Below are 12,767 nucleotides of genomic sequence, written 5' to 3'. Positions count from 1 at the left end.
CTACCGGGCTGTATCTTCTCTCTTTAAAGGGAACAGAAATTGCAACGACATATTAACGTCGAATGGCGTAAATGTAAAAATATTTCCAGCTGAATCGAACTCCAATTACAAAATCTAATGGTAAAGCGTCATGCAAATCGATTCTTGGTTGAACGATCAGGTACTGAAAATGCTTGAAAATATGTTCCGATTAAAACGAAGATTTACTGGCCTTTGCAGAGTTATAACATTCTGTACTTGTAATGCATTTGATAATAACGAGAAACCCAATGAAACAGTGATATAGATGCATTTCCTTTTTCAAAAACAATGTAGCATCTGGATTTATTTGCAAAATTGTATTAATTTGCAAACTTTATGATTACGTATTTCTACGTATAAATTTTATGAGTAAGATATTTTAGTATTTACAAGCATGTAATTTTTCCTATCATGGATGAACTTTAGCTACATTTTCCTCAAATTAAAGATATTGTCTCTCAAGCATTGTACGTTTTATTTGTCACAAATATCTTAACGACTGGTTACCGTGAAAGCTATTCGTAATGATTATAAACGTTTGTATCCTTCGAAAAAGATAAATAAAAGCTATAACAAATTGTCTGGAGAATAATTGTCATAATTTGGAGGATTAACGTCGAGTTTGGAATAAAAGTAATGTCGTACAAAAAGGCAAAAAGAGATACAAACAGTTGGTTCGTGTTAATCGTCGGTATTAAGAACGACGAGTGATACTAGAAAGCCCAATCCTGTGCAAAAGTGAGGATCGGGGCCATTTTATCTGACCACGCCTTTCTACTTCCTGGATTGTTTCCTCGTTAGGTTACGGCGCGCTAATCGTTATATCTTTCTTTCCCATTCTCCCTATTTTGTACTTACGACTAGATCGATCCAGTGAGTCAGCGAACTAGTGGCTGTTAGTCGTGCAGATAAAATATCTACGAATATCAAGGATTAACTCGACGTATACACGCCAGTTGAATATTCAAATTCATAATCAATTTTTCAGTTCAAATCAAATTTTGCCAGAGTTTACTCGCCCTCACTAAAGTAACTAATATTTGAAATATCCTGTCAGCCAGGTTCCAATTACCAAGAAGTTATGTGTACGCAAATAAACGTGAAATACGCAGTCTATATTCGCAACCTAAATTTATATTAATTATTTACATGTGAATAATAACGATGGGGTGGAAACTCATTTCCCTTCATCTTAAATCGCTCACGGGAATTACACCCGCCATTCGCTAATTCTACGCGCCACTTCAACTTCCCCTTTGCCATCACATAAATTTCCAAGGCTCCTAAAGTTATAAAACACAAACCTCTCGCAAACGCGAACCGTGTGTAACTCTTATTAAGGTTCAAAATAATTTCTCCGGTCTGTTTATAGAAAATTCTCAGAATTTTCAATAACGTTTCAATGTTTCAGAGAAATATACAGCTTTTCATTCGTAATAGAATGGTCAGAAGGCCTCTCTGATCGATTAGTCAGTTGTGATATCAGAGTTGTGTTTAGGAAACGAGAAACCATGTTATTTTCCGTTAGAAAATTCTCTACGGGGAGTTGAAGCTATATTGGCTGAATGTCGAGACATCGTTGAACTGCTTTAATCACATGCGCCGGCAGACAAAGGATTTCCCTCTAAGCCCTTTGATCATGAACATTGAGCCCTTAAATCATCGTAGAAATACATAGAAAGGAAGGGGCGTGTAGGTCTTCCTACGTCTCTATTGTCTCTATAATCATCGAATTAATATGAACAAGGAAGTTCGTGCTGTTAATTTGATCAATCAACTCGTGCAATGTCAAACACGGTATGCTCTGAGTATAAGATCATTTAGACACGAAAAATAATTGAAAAAATCCTCAAACAAGTATAATTATGAAAAGATATTATGCCTGCCATGATTAATAACTGATCTTTCGTCGATTTCTTATTTAATTATATAATATTTGATTTCTTATTTAGAAGAAATTATTTCTGTATAAATAATAGATACTTTTATGCTTCTCTTTATCTTTGCTACAATCTTTATCAACAGATAATAATACCGAAAGTATTGTCTATTATTTTATACACTATACCATTTGTACACTATATTACAAATACAATATCTTCTGCAATAAAAGTCGTAGAAAAACTATCGTATAAGGAATAAGACCGTAAAATTTAAGTCTAGAAATACGAATATACGTACACCGGAAAAAGTAAGAAAAATGTGTAGCGGAGTGGAAGCTAAATCGGCGACATCCATTTTCTTCGGTGATAAAACGAAATTCTCGTCGAAAGGTGCGGATTTATGATTCGAATGACAGGCCATAGTTGTCTTTGATCAAATTTGACCATTAAATCTTCCATACCAAAATCTATCGAAACCTAAACGAAAAAAGAAGATTGACGGGTATTAAACCATCTCGGGAGATTATACGTAGGAAAGTCTTCTATAAAAAATAGAAAGATAAGACAAAGGGTGTAGTTTTAAAGGGTGTAGTTTTCGATCGACGCGATTCTGATCGTCTGGAATCACCGTTTTAATCCGGAGTTATAGTGATCCGGGAAAGCTATTAGTCTCCATATCCGTGAAGATCTTACGGAAACTCGGAAGAAGCTAAAAGTAATGATCGCTGTATTAAGCGCCACATCCGCCCTTCGGCTATCAAGGAGATTCGAAAGACATAACAATAGCACAGAGTGAAAGATCAATCCGTGGAGCCTTTGCAAGATCGAAGATAAAGGTCTTGGGCCATCGAGATAGCAGAGGTCCCCTGTGCACCACGTAAATGTAATGTTCTTTTTATTTTGGTGTGCCAGACATGGATTGGATACTAACAATCGATTATTAAAGTCGGTAAAGAAAGGTAGTAGCTAAAGGCACTGTCAAACGATCGTTAGCTATCAATCATTGCCAAACTTTAGCGAACGAACGAATAAACAGATTTCGTTATGAAGAAAAAGTGGCAAAGAAATTACAATATTCATATTTGAATAATGGAATAATTATACGAACTTATGCAACGATAAATCATGGCGAAGAACCCCATAACTTTTGACGTCGAGGAATCGTGAAACACTCTGAATGATGACATCGATATTTCAGAAACCAGGTCAAACTTGGAAACCAATGCATCTGACATTAATGCGTAGTACAACGGCCCATTAAGAAGATTCAGTGCGATTTGGGAAGCAATGGAAGAAAACGGGTATCAAGGCGAAAAGAAAGGCGAAACTCTATCGCGATTGGAGGTGGCGAGGCCAAAATCGATAAGAATCGGACTGGCCGGCTCGTGGGGGCTGCACCGGTTCGCCGGGACTAAGAGAAACGGGAAAGGAAACAGGACGAGAAGGGTACTGGGGATATTCCCTTGAGTTAGCCACAGCGAAATACGATAACATCTAAACTGCCTTAGCTCCACGCATCGGCTCGTTCAGCCCCACCGGTGGGCCATTCTAGCTTCAAAAGAAATTGTTGCTCCACAATGAAATTGTCCCTCAACCACCTTCCATTTATTTACACATAGGAAGTTTCTTATTAGTGGGGAATAAAGGACGTTCCTTTTTGTTTTAATGAATTTGGAAGACGAATAGAAAATTAAAGTCATTAAGTTCATTGTCGATTACATGTATCATGAATGCTTGGTCTTTTGCAATTAACATGTGTATATATACTGACAGTATTTCTTTTAAGTTAGGCTCAGATATTTGCATCAAAATAGTTTGCAATAAACTACATAAAGATATTCAGGAACAATTTCAAATACAATATTATTACAGCTATAATATTAAAAGTAGATATCTCGATGAATATATCGCCAAGTTTATCCAGATTTATGTTTCAACCTCAAGTTCGTGAAAAATGGACAGATTTCAGAGCAAAGGAATGAAATTAGCGGAACGCCCTCGAGTAATTTAATAGCCTTCGTATCGTACAATTTCAATTACCGTAACTGTCGGTTCACCGAAAATACAACGCGTATTGGCTGAAGTTAAAGAAACAATTTCTGATCGGGCTCGTTCTTTCTCGCTGGCGTTTCCGTCGGTATCCTCGCGATATAAGGAAACAGAAAGATCGGCTAGGTCGAATAAACGAGTATAGAGACCGTCACGTAGCGCTCTGTCACGAAACCTCGTCATCCGGAGGCAAGCTGTAACAAGAAGGAAAGAAACGACCAAAAAGAAAGAATTTAGCACGCAAGGTCTCTGTTACTATCGAATGTGTACCCCTCCCTTTTTCTGACGAATTGTCAAACATGGAGGGTAAGGCTGGCACGTTCCTCGTTGTGAAAGACGTTCCACGTGCATCGGGATTTCCGGTAACAGTACCGACGAAATAAAAGAAACTCGTTCGGAGATCTGTCGAACGAGAAAAGCAGATCTCTGCCTTGTGGATTACAAGGTGCAGGTGTAGATTTCTTTCCGTGGGGAGGAAAAAAGAAGCTATAAAAAGTCAAAAAACTCCAGAGAAATGTAAAGAAGGGAGAAGTCAAAATAAAGTATCATACGTATAGTACCGTATTTAACAGTAATTAAATTGTTCAAAAGTTTTACAACAACGAAAGAATGTACAGATTGAAAATGAGGGAGGACTTTGATCTTAAAATAGTAAAGAAAATAGTACAAAGAGAAACAAGTTAAAAGAGTACAGATAATGTCCATTATCATTATTCCCCTCGTGTTTAGGTATCCTTTCTTTACATTTTTTAGCTGGAAGAGTTTTAAAAAGAGGTAAGAGAGCTTCTAGCAACTGTACGCGAAGAACACTTTCTGGATGTCTTTGATCAAATCTATCGGAGAAAATTGTAAGGAGAAGTACGGATGTTCAAAGAAGCGTTAAAAGAGGGTAAAAACTAAATTAGAGTCAAGAGATACTTAAAATATTGGAAAAATATTTCATTAAATAATTGTATTGACCGATGAAATTTATATTTTAATCGAAATGGAACTTCTTCTTTCTGCTTCAATTTCTATCATTGTACGCGTTCTTTTTCAAGATACTGAAGAATATAGCCATTCTTTCGACGAAATAAGATTTATTGTATAATAGACTGAGATTTACGAATCTCAAGAAATAGAGTTAATGTCGGTGATCCATATTCTCCGAATAACTCTTCTTCGTCTCAAGAAAATAAGAAATCAGCCAAGCAAATGGAAAAGAAATGGTGTTAAATCACTCGTATCTATCTAACGCCGAGAAAAGAGATTTTGTTAGAAGAAGAAGTCCATAAAAAAGAAATACTTCGTATTATCTATCTGAAATTGGTGTTAACTAAGATGAATCTCTATTTTCTATTTCCCCTTTCTCCACAAGAATAATTACCTCTTACGAAATTACTTTATTACTTACGATATTATTTTCTATTCTTTTCGGCGATAAGTCTTAATGAAAGAACAACGGTAAACAGTGCCTTATGAATTATTTTATCGAACGAAAAATAATACCACGCCACGCTTAAACGTGAAACGAAGTTCCAACAAAGAAAAATGTCTCGCAGATCTTTACATACTTACTTTTCCTGTTGAATACAATCGATCATTTATTAAACGAAGGTTCCGAGAGTAAAGCTCACGGTGAAGGAGAATTAAGTTCTCAAAGGAAATGCCACAAGGAAGTGCAAAGCTACTCGGGTGAAATCGTCGGTTGAGAAAGTACGAACGCAGTCACGTAACGCATTGCAGCGGAAACCCCGCGCTTCCGGCCGGATACGAAATGGAAGAGAAGAAAGGAAAAAATGGCGAGAGAAGAAGGTATACATCGTGAACGCATTCTGTACGCAATGCTCCTGGCGGCGCTATAGTCGCTTCTTCTGAAAGTTTCATGAGCTTCGCACCGATCGGGGGAAGCTTTTTATTCGCACGGAACGCTTTGCATTTTTACGACAGGAGTAAGGTTACGTGTAGGGTCCTTTACCGAGACCTTTGAGGTCTCCACGCGTGTTACGAAAAGCTCAATGCGAACATCCTTCGTGTCAATATTCTTGGATGGTACATTCGCCGGACACATTCTGAAAATGAAGTCTGAAATTTCATGAAATGGAACAAATTATGTGGAATTTCGTATCTACAAAATATGAAACGAAGAACTGGTTTGTGGCACAGTGAACTCGCAATTATAAGATATGATTATTTATGACGTGAATTTTTTATTTCTTTTGTTTATATCCTCGTTACGCGAAGATAGTAAATTACATGGAAATTTTTTAATCTCCTGCAAGTACATTAAATCTGTCGGTATCCCTGAAGATAACCTGTTGAAATGTTTGCCATGATGATTCGCCAATATCACTTTCAAAATTAAACAATGTTACTCAATTAACCAATTTTACATTATATTAACCCGTGTTCCATTTTAGCATTATGTGTATGCTCTAAAATGCAACCTCGATCGAGTGCTTGAATAAAACAAACTCAAATTAACTTTTACACGGCTATCAATAATTCTACTTCAAATATTGGGAAACTCGACGTTTCGTAGAATTCGTTATCTTTAACGTAAACATATTACGTATTATCGAATACGTAAAATTAATAACGTGGCGAAGGTAGCGACTGTAGCTTTTTTCAAGCCTTTCAACAGGAGCAGCTTAAATTTCAATTTTCTAAAGGACTGGTAGCAAGTTCGTAGATAACAGACTTTCCCTCCAGTTTTTCTATAACCAATATCTATGTTATAAACGCAGGGGTAGTTGAATATTTAATAAAACCTCGAAATCCTCTTCGCAGCTCTTCTTTAATCTTTAATCTATTCACCGACGGTAGTGCAAGTCTCGTGGCTTCTCCGTATTCCTGGAATTCTTCCAATCTCACCGGAATATTTCGCTACTTCTCGCCGGTTTCTAACTAACTTTATTTCTCGCCCTTAGCTGCTTGTCGACCTTGAGTATCCAGATCCTATTCTTATTCGGGAGAATTCGTATTCCACGAGACCCCGTTGCCTTTTTCCCCAGCTCGAACTCGTTCGCGCCCACCCATTTTATCCCTCCGTCCGCATTGAACGGAGAAGGAACGGCAAAACTTGCGATAAGTCGATCCGTCAGGTGCGACCCGAAAAGAAAGCTTTCAATGGAAACGTCTCGGGCTAAGAACGCAGATTCCCGGACCTCTCGGGGATCGAGGAACTTTTCGCAACGCGGAAACTGAAGCATCCCTCTCCGCCTAAGTTCGCGGAACTCGTTTCCCTTCCAGCAGACACTCGCAAACACGAAAAAGCCGTACGAGCTCGGAGTCCTGCTTCTTCGTTGTATCTTTGTGTCGAAGAAAACGGCAAACCTTCGAAAGTAGGCGATCCTTGACTGGAGTTTCGCGTTTTGGTAACTGTAGATAGAAAACTCTTAACCTAGACGCGAAAAAGCTGGAAAATTTTGTTGACAAAAATGGTTGGCGGAAAAAGAAGAAGAAAGTATTAACATCTTCCGCTTGTCGGGTTTGTTCTATTCCACGATGGCCTGTATCTGGGTTTATAGGTGTGCGAGAAATGTTTATGAAAGCAGAGAGGTTAGTAACGGAATTATAGTCGCGCAGCATCTTCCTCTGTGTAACGGTAAAGATAAATTTTCACATTTCAAAGGAACATTTTCGTCAAAAGGAAAGTAAGCGATCAAATAAGTCCGTAAATTTCGTACATTGAGAAAACAGCTGTGTCGAAAGTTGAAAGGGTACAAAGAGAGACAGAAGTGAAAAAGAATAGTGAAAACATAGTGAGGAAGGAAGAATATACATCAATTCGCACGAAAGATGTATCGATATATCTTGTATCCTAAGGTGTTTTCCTTGCGTATAAACGGCTTCTCTTGTATGAATCGCGTATACTTCCTTGCTGCCTCGTAAAACTCTGAAAAATTTATCGCTTACTACTAACGTAAGATGTCTACGATATGACGCCAAAACTCTTCAAACGGCGGAACGATCGATGCATATTTAAAAACTCGATCATCCCTTCGATTTGAATTCTGACAGAACGGTCGGTGGACTATCAGAATGAATTTTTGAATAGGATATGGCAACACATTTCTGGACTAAAGGTACTGGAATGAAGAATATAATATGCATGTATATGGCCTATCCGTCAATCGATGTTTAAATATTTCGCGAAAATGTATATTCTATACAATATATTTTGAATAATAATATCTCTCATCCGCTAAACTATAACTACCTACTTAAATTTCGTGCAAATGTAGTTTAATGTAACATAACTTGGATCGAATATTCATGTTACCCGCTAATAACTCAAATAAGAGCCAACGGTTTACATTTTGTATTAAAATAAATTTATTTCAAAATCAAAAGACGTAAGAAATTCAACGAGGCTTCAAACACGTTACTGTTCTGCTTCATTTTACATTTACATATTTCCAAATTCCCAGGAACTTAAACTGGATGATATAATCTTATTACCTTATACCAGAAATACATTAGATCTATTAAATGAACGCTCTTGCGCAAGTCATTGTTCTAAAATTAATTCCACCAAATTATTCTGAAAATAATTCGATTTCTATAAATCTTCGAATTTAGAACATCGCCGATACTTCCATTGGCAAATATAATCTTAAAATCGATCACCGAAAGTTTTCCAGCAAAAGTCATTATTCATGAACTCCCATCCCCTATGAATATTTGCTTCTAATTACCGGTATGCGGTGCACGGAGTATCTATTGAAATGGCTATCTCGCGCAACGTTTCACTCGAAATACAGCCAACGGGTCCTCGCAATGAATCCGGACCTCCATTCGAATACCATGCACGCACGAGGGATGATACCATAACTACGTGGAAAACAATAAAGATGCCATACTCCACGAAGGGTGTGTATAGGAGGAGGTGGAGGCAAAAGTAGGTTCGGGAAGCCTGCTAGCATTCGTAATTCCGATGACGCGATAATGCTGACCACCCTGCCAGCCGAAACAATTTATAAGTCCCTATCTAGACAGGTCAGTTTAAATTATGAAGCTCTTTATTACACCGGCACGCGGGAAGACGCTAAACGCGCTGAGTCGTTGTTGCAAAATCGACCCTCACCCTCTCCCTCCCCCTCCCGCCCCTACTGGCAAACGTTGCTTGCGTATGCGAATTTCGAGTGTCACACGAGCACGACCCTGGAAATTAATCGTGTAGCTATCGTTAATACCGTACGCCGACGCCACCGCTGCTGGACAAAACCAAATTGTAGAATCTAAGTGGAAACTGTCTGGTGATTTATGCACGACACACCTAAGCTTTTCTCCGGTAGAAACTCCGTCGGAGTATCAGTTTTCACAATGTATAGTCGTGTAGTAGCAATGCAACTGATCGGAGTATTTATACTGATGTATTAGAAGCAACTTGCTTAATACGAAAAGTTTCGTTTCGAAATACGTAGTATAATAAATCGTGAAGTTCCTTCGTGGTATATATGTATATGTGTTTTATAACATATAATTTTGAAATCATAATTAAAGCAAAAAAAGTGATGTATAATAAAGAGAGAAGAATTTGTATTATATTATTACGTAATAATTGTTGGCCATACAGTTACGCAATTATTCAGATTGTCAATTTAATTAATGAACTGATATTATTGGTATTGCTCTTGGTTAGAAATATCTACAACGCGAGCAAGCATCTACAACATGAGCAGTAATTTTGCAGCATGCAGAATATAGTAACGATAATTTTAATCTGCTGTTGTTATTTGTGTAAATACAACATTGAACGCGGTTAAATATATCAACTCATGGTATTACGTAATTATAGTTATCGTATTATCTACAGATTTAGAGATTTTCTGCATGCAAAGCCGTAAATTCTATTCGCTGTATCAATAGCTTTTTATTCGACCAATAAAGATAAAATAACCAACCAAAATACCCCTATTCTGGCCTTTAATAAATAAGATTGCCCTTAGACAGAAAGTTTCTCTTGGTATAGATTGAACGTATATAAATATTGTTATCCGTGAACTCGGCTATGATTCACAGCACCTAAACAAGCTAAGAACGTTAACGAGACCTCTGCAAGCCATCGATCCCTCAAGATTTCAGGGACGACCTTACCCGTTTAATGAATCAATTAACCTCGCCTAGTGAACGGCCAATCACTGTCAATGAAAAGTCATTACCGCTAAAATCTAATAATTACCGTGGATATCTGGCGAAATTAAGGTAACGCGAAGGAACTTGGGCGTGATTCACGAAACACCCTTCAGACGGACCGATAGAAACACCATGGCGGGCCGATGTGCAGAGAATGTCGTGGTAACATTAGCGAGGCATGAAAATTAAATTCCGCGTAACGATGTCGACAAAAACGACGTTCTCGCCCGAAGCAACGGTAGCGTTCATCGATTCGTCCATTATCCGAATTTCAATTAGCCGGCCCCCCTGTGCTGAGCTACGATAATAACGCTACCTACATGACCCGAAGGTATGAAAAAAAATAAAATGGCTCCGCATGTCGCTGAAAAACAAATGCTTTGTGCGCGGTAGACACGTTAATATCCTCACGAAAAAAGGTATACACATACATATATACATTTTATGAAATTGCGTGCCTTTAATTAATTGAAGAGATAATTATGAAGAAACGAATAAAGAGAAATAGTGGCGTTTACCCGCGATGCGCTTTCACGTGGTATCGAAAATCCATTAAGTGTAAATGCGATATGAAACGGACGAACATTTCGTTTGAAACGTTTGCTTCGACGTGGTCAGAGAAATTTCCGAATAACGATTTTCTTCGGTTTTGTCGAATAGTAGAATATTTTTTAAATGCAATGGTCAATATGTTTCGATAAAATATCGATCCTTTGATTTTCGTTAATTAAAAATGTGTCATCATTCCTGTTTATAATGAATAAGAATGTTTTATACATACGTATGTATGTGTATATGTATAATAAAGTGCTTTATTACAATCGTTTGTGCTTAAAAACCTGCTGATGCACAAAAGAAAACGTAAACAGAAAACGTAAACACAAAACGTGATACAAGTCAATGGAATTACATACAAACGGAAATCTTCGATATATCTTGTTACATATACTAAACTAGCATGATACACGACAAATAATTTTATACGTTTCTCTAATTAAATAAATAGATATTTTAACATAATACGACTTACCACTGACGCGTTGAACAGTGCTCCAACACAACGATCCTTGTAATCCTTTCACGTTGTACTAATCTCTAAAGTTTCCGCCGTAGTTTGGCATTACATGCAAAGTTTCATCAATTCACACACGTTTCTGGATATTATTGAATTCGAGTTAACGAGTTTCTCTAGCTAATGTAACAAATATCCTCGTGGTCCGATATAATGACCTATTTTTCATAAATTAATAATACATCATTCACACCGAAAAACTACTATATACGAATTATTCCATTAATATCTATTTCGATTATTTAAAACCGATAACTTTTCAATCTACATAGAAATTGTCAATCTTCGCACTTTTATTATATTATCAATTATTAACCGTATTAAATGGAAACACATGTAAAAGTGATACCTCTACATTCGTAATGCATTAATCAAATATTTCGCCACATTTTCGATCACATTCGTACGAGAATAACACATTTCACGTATTTCAGCGTCTTTTCAATTCACCAGCCCCGAAACAATTGGCGTTCGATTGTGAGGTTATCCGCGGTATTCGCGCCAAAACGAGAGTTGTTTGATTTGCCGAAAACTTCGCAGGATACGAACGACGACACACTTTCCTCCCGGTAAACGATGGCTAGAAATCAACACGACACCGATAACATACGCAATTCGATACTGTTGATATTCGTTTCGAAGCAAATTTCACGAACAAGTCACAAGAGATGTAAAACATCCGCACGCTTCCCGACGACTGGAAGAGTCACCAAGCGTCTGCTGCTCTTGAGGCAAATAGTGCGCATGCGACATAAACAAACCGTAAAGGAAAGCTTCACATAACGGGTGGGAGTCGAGGATCTCGATATCTCGATACGTCTAATGATACAACGTAATTGTCAAATATGGCAATCGTGTGCGTGGGATTAAGCTGTATCGTATTATATAATTAAGTATTAATCAATATCATAAACATAACAATGAAATCGGAATTTGAAATCGTGTTACAAAGTGTGACAGTGAAATTGCGTTGTGAAGTTGTAGTATCGTAAAAGTAAAACAAAAGTAAAAAAATAATAAGGAGATAACAGTAAAGAAGGATAGTGAATGAGTGATATAGAAGAATTACAGGCGTGATATAATCGCGAAACATTACAAATATCAACATAAGTTAAGTTTAATTATGTTGTAATCTAAACACTAGATCTGTAATCACATTACGCGTTTAATTAATATATATGTCCGTATTGTTAGCTGGTATGACGTTTGTAGGTTATGTTGTTCGAAAACATCAAAGTTAGTTATTGTAAAAAATCTAAATTTACAAGTAGAATGTGAAAATCATCATATCATTGCTTTTAATCAGGAAACATTCAATCATTATTTCTTTTAGTATGATATACAATATGTAATGACAATTACTTGTCTATACTTAATATACTTGAGTGGCCATTTTCAACGATATTTAATTGTTGTCATTGAATTTTACGCTTTTAAACATCTCGTTATTGTATTTTACTCTAGTGCATACAAATTATGCGTTTAACGTACATTTTACATAGGAATTGTGACTACGTGCGTATGAATTGTTAATACGCTGAACTGATGTATTAAACAAAATATTCAATGAAATAACGAGACATTAAATATTAATTCCAGCAAGTTACCTCGTAATAAGTATT

General features: G+C 36.9%; 1 protein-coding gene across 1 annotated transcript in view; it reads right to left on the bottom strand.

The window, feature by feature from the left end:
• The window catches only part of LOC100645674 (semaphorin-2A), a 557,658-nt gene extending 545,807 nt beyond the window's left edge, over positions 1-11,851 (bottom strand). The window contains exon 1 of the mRNA XM_012309545.2: positions 11,104-11,851. The gene's annotated coding sequence lies outside the window, so the exon portion shown is untranslated. The remainder of the gene's footprint in view (positions 1-11,103) is intronic.
• Between the last annotated feature and the right edge of the window lie 916 nt (positions 11,852-12,767).

The sequence above is a fragment of the Bombus terrestris genome, chromosome 6 (genome assembly GCF_910591885.1).
Source record: "Bombus terrestris chromosome 6, iyBomTerr1.2, whole genome shotgun sequence".
Taxonomy (NCBI): domain Eukaryota; kingdom Metazoa; phylum Arthropoda; class Insecta; order Hymenoptera; family Apidae; genus Bombus; species Bombus terrestris.
This window is presented reverse-complemented; position numbering and strand designations above follow the sequence as displayed.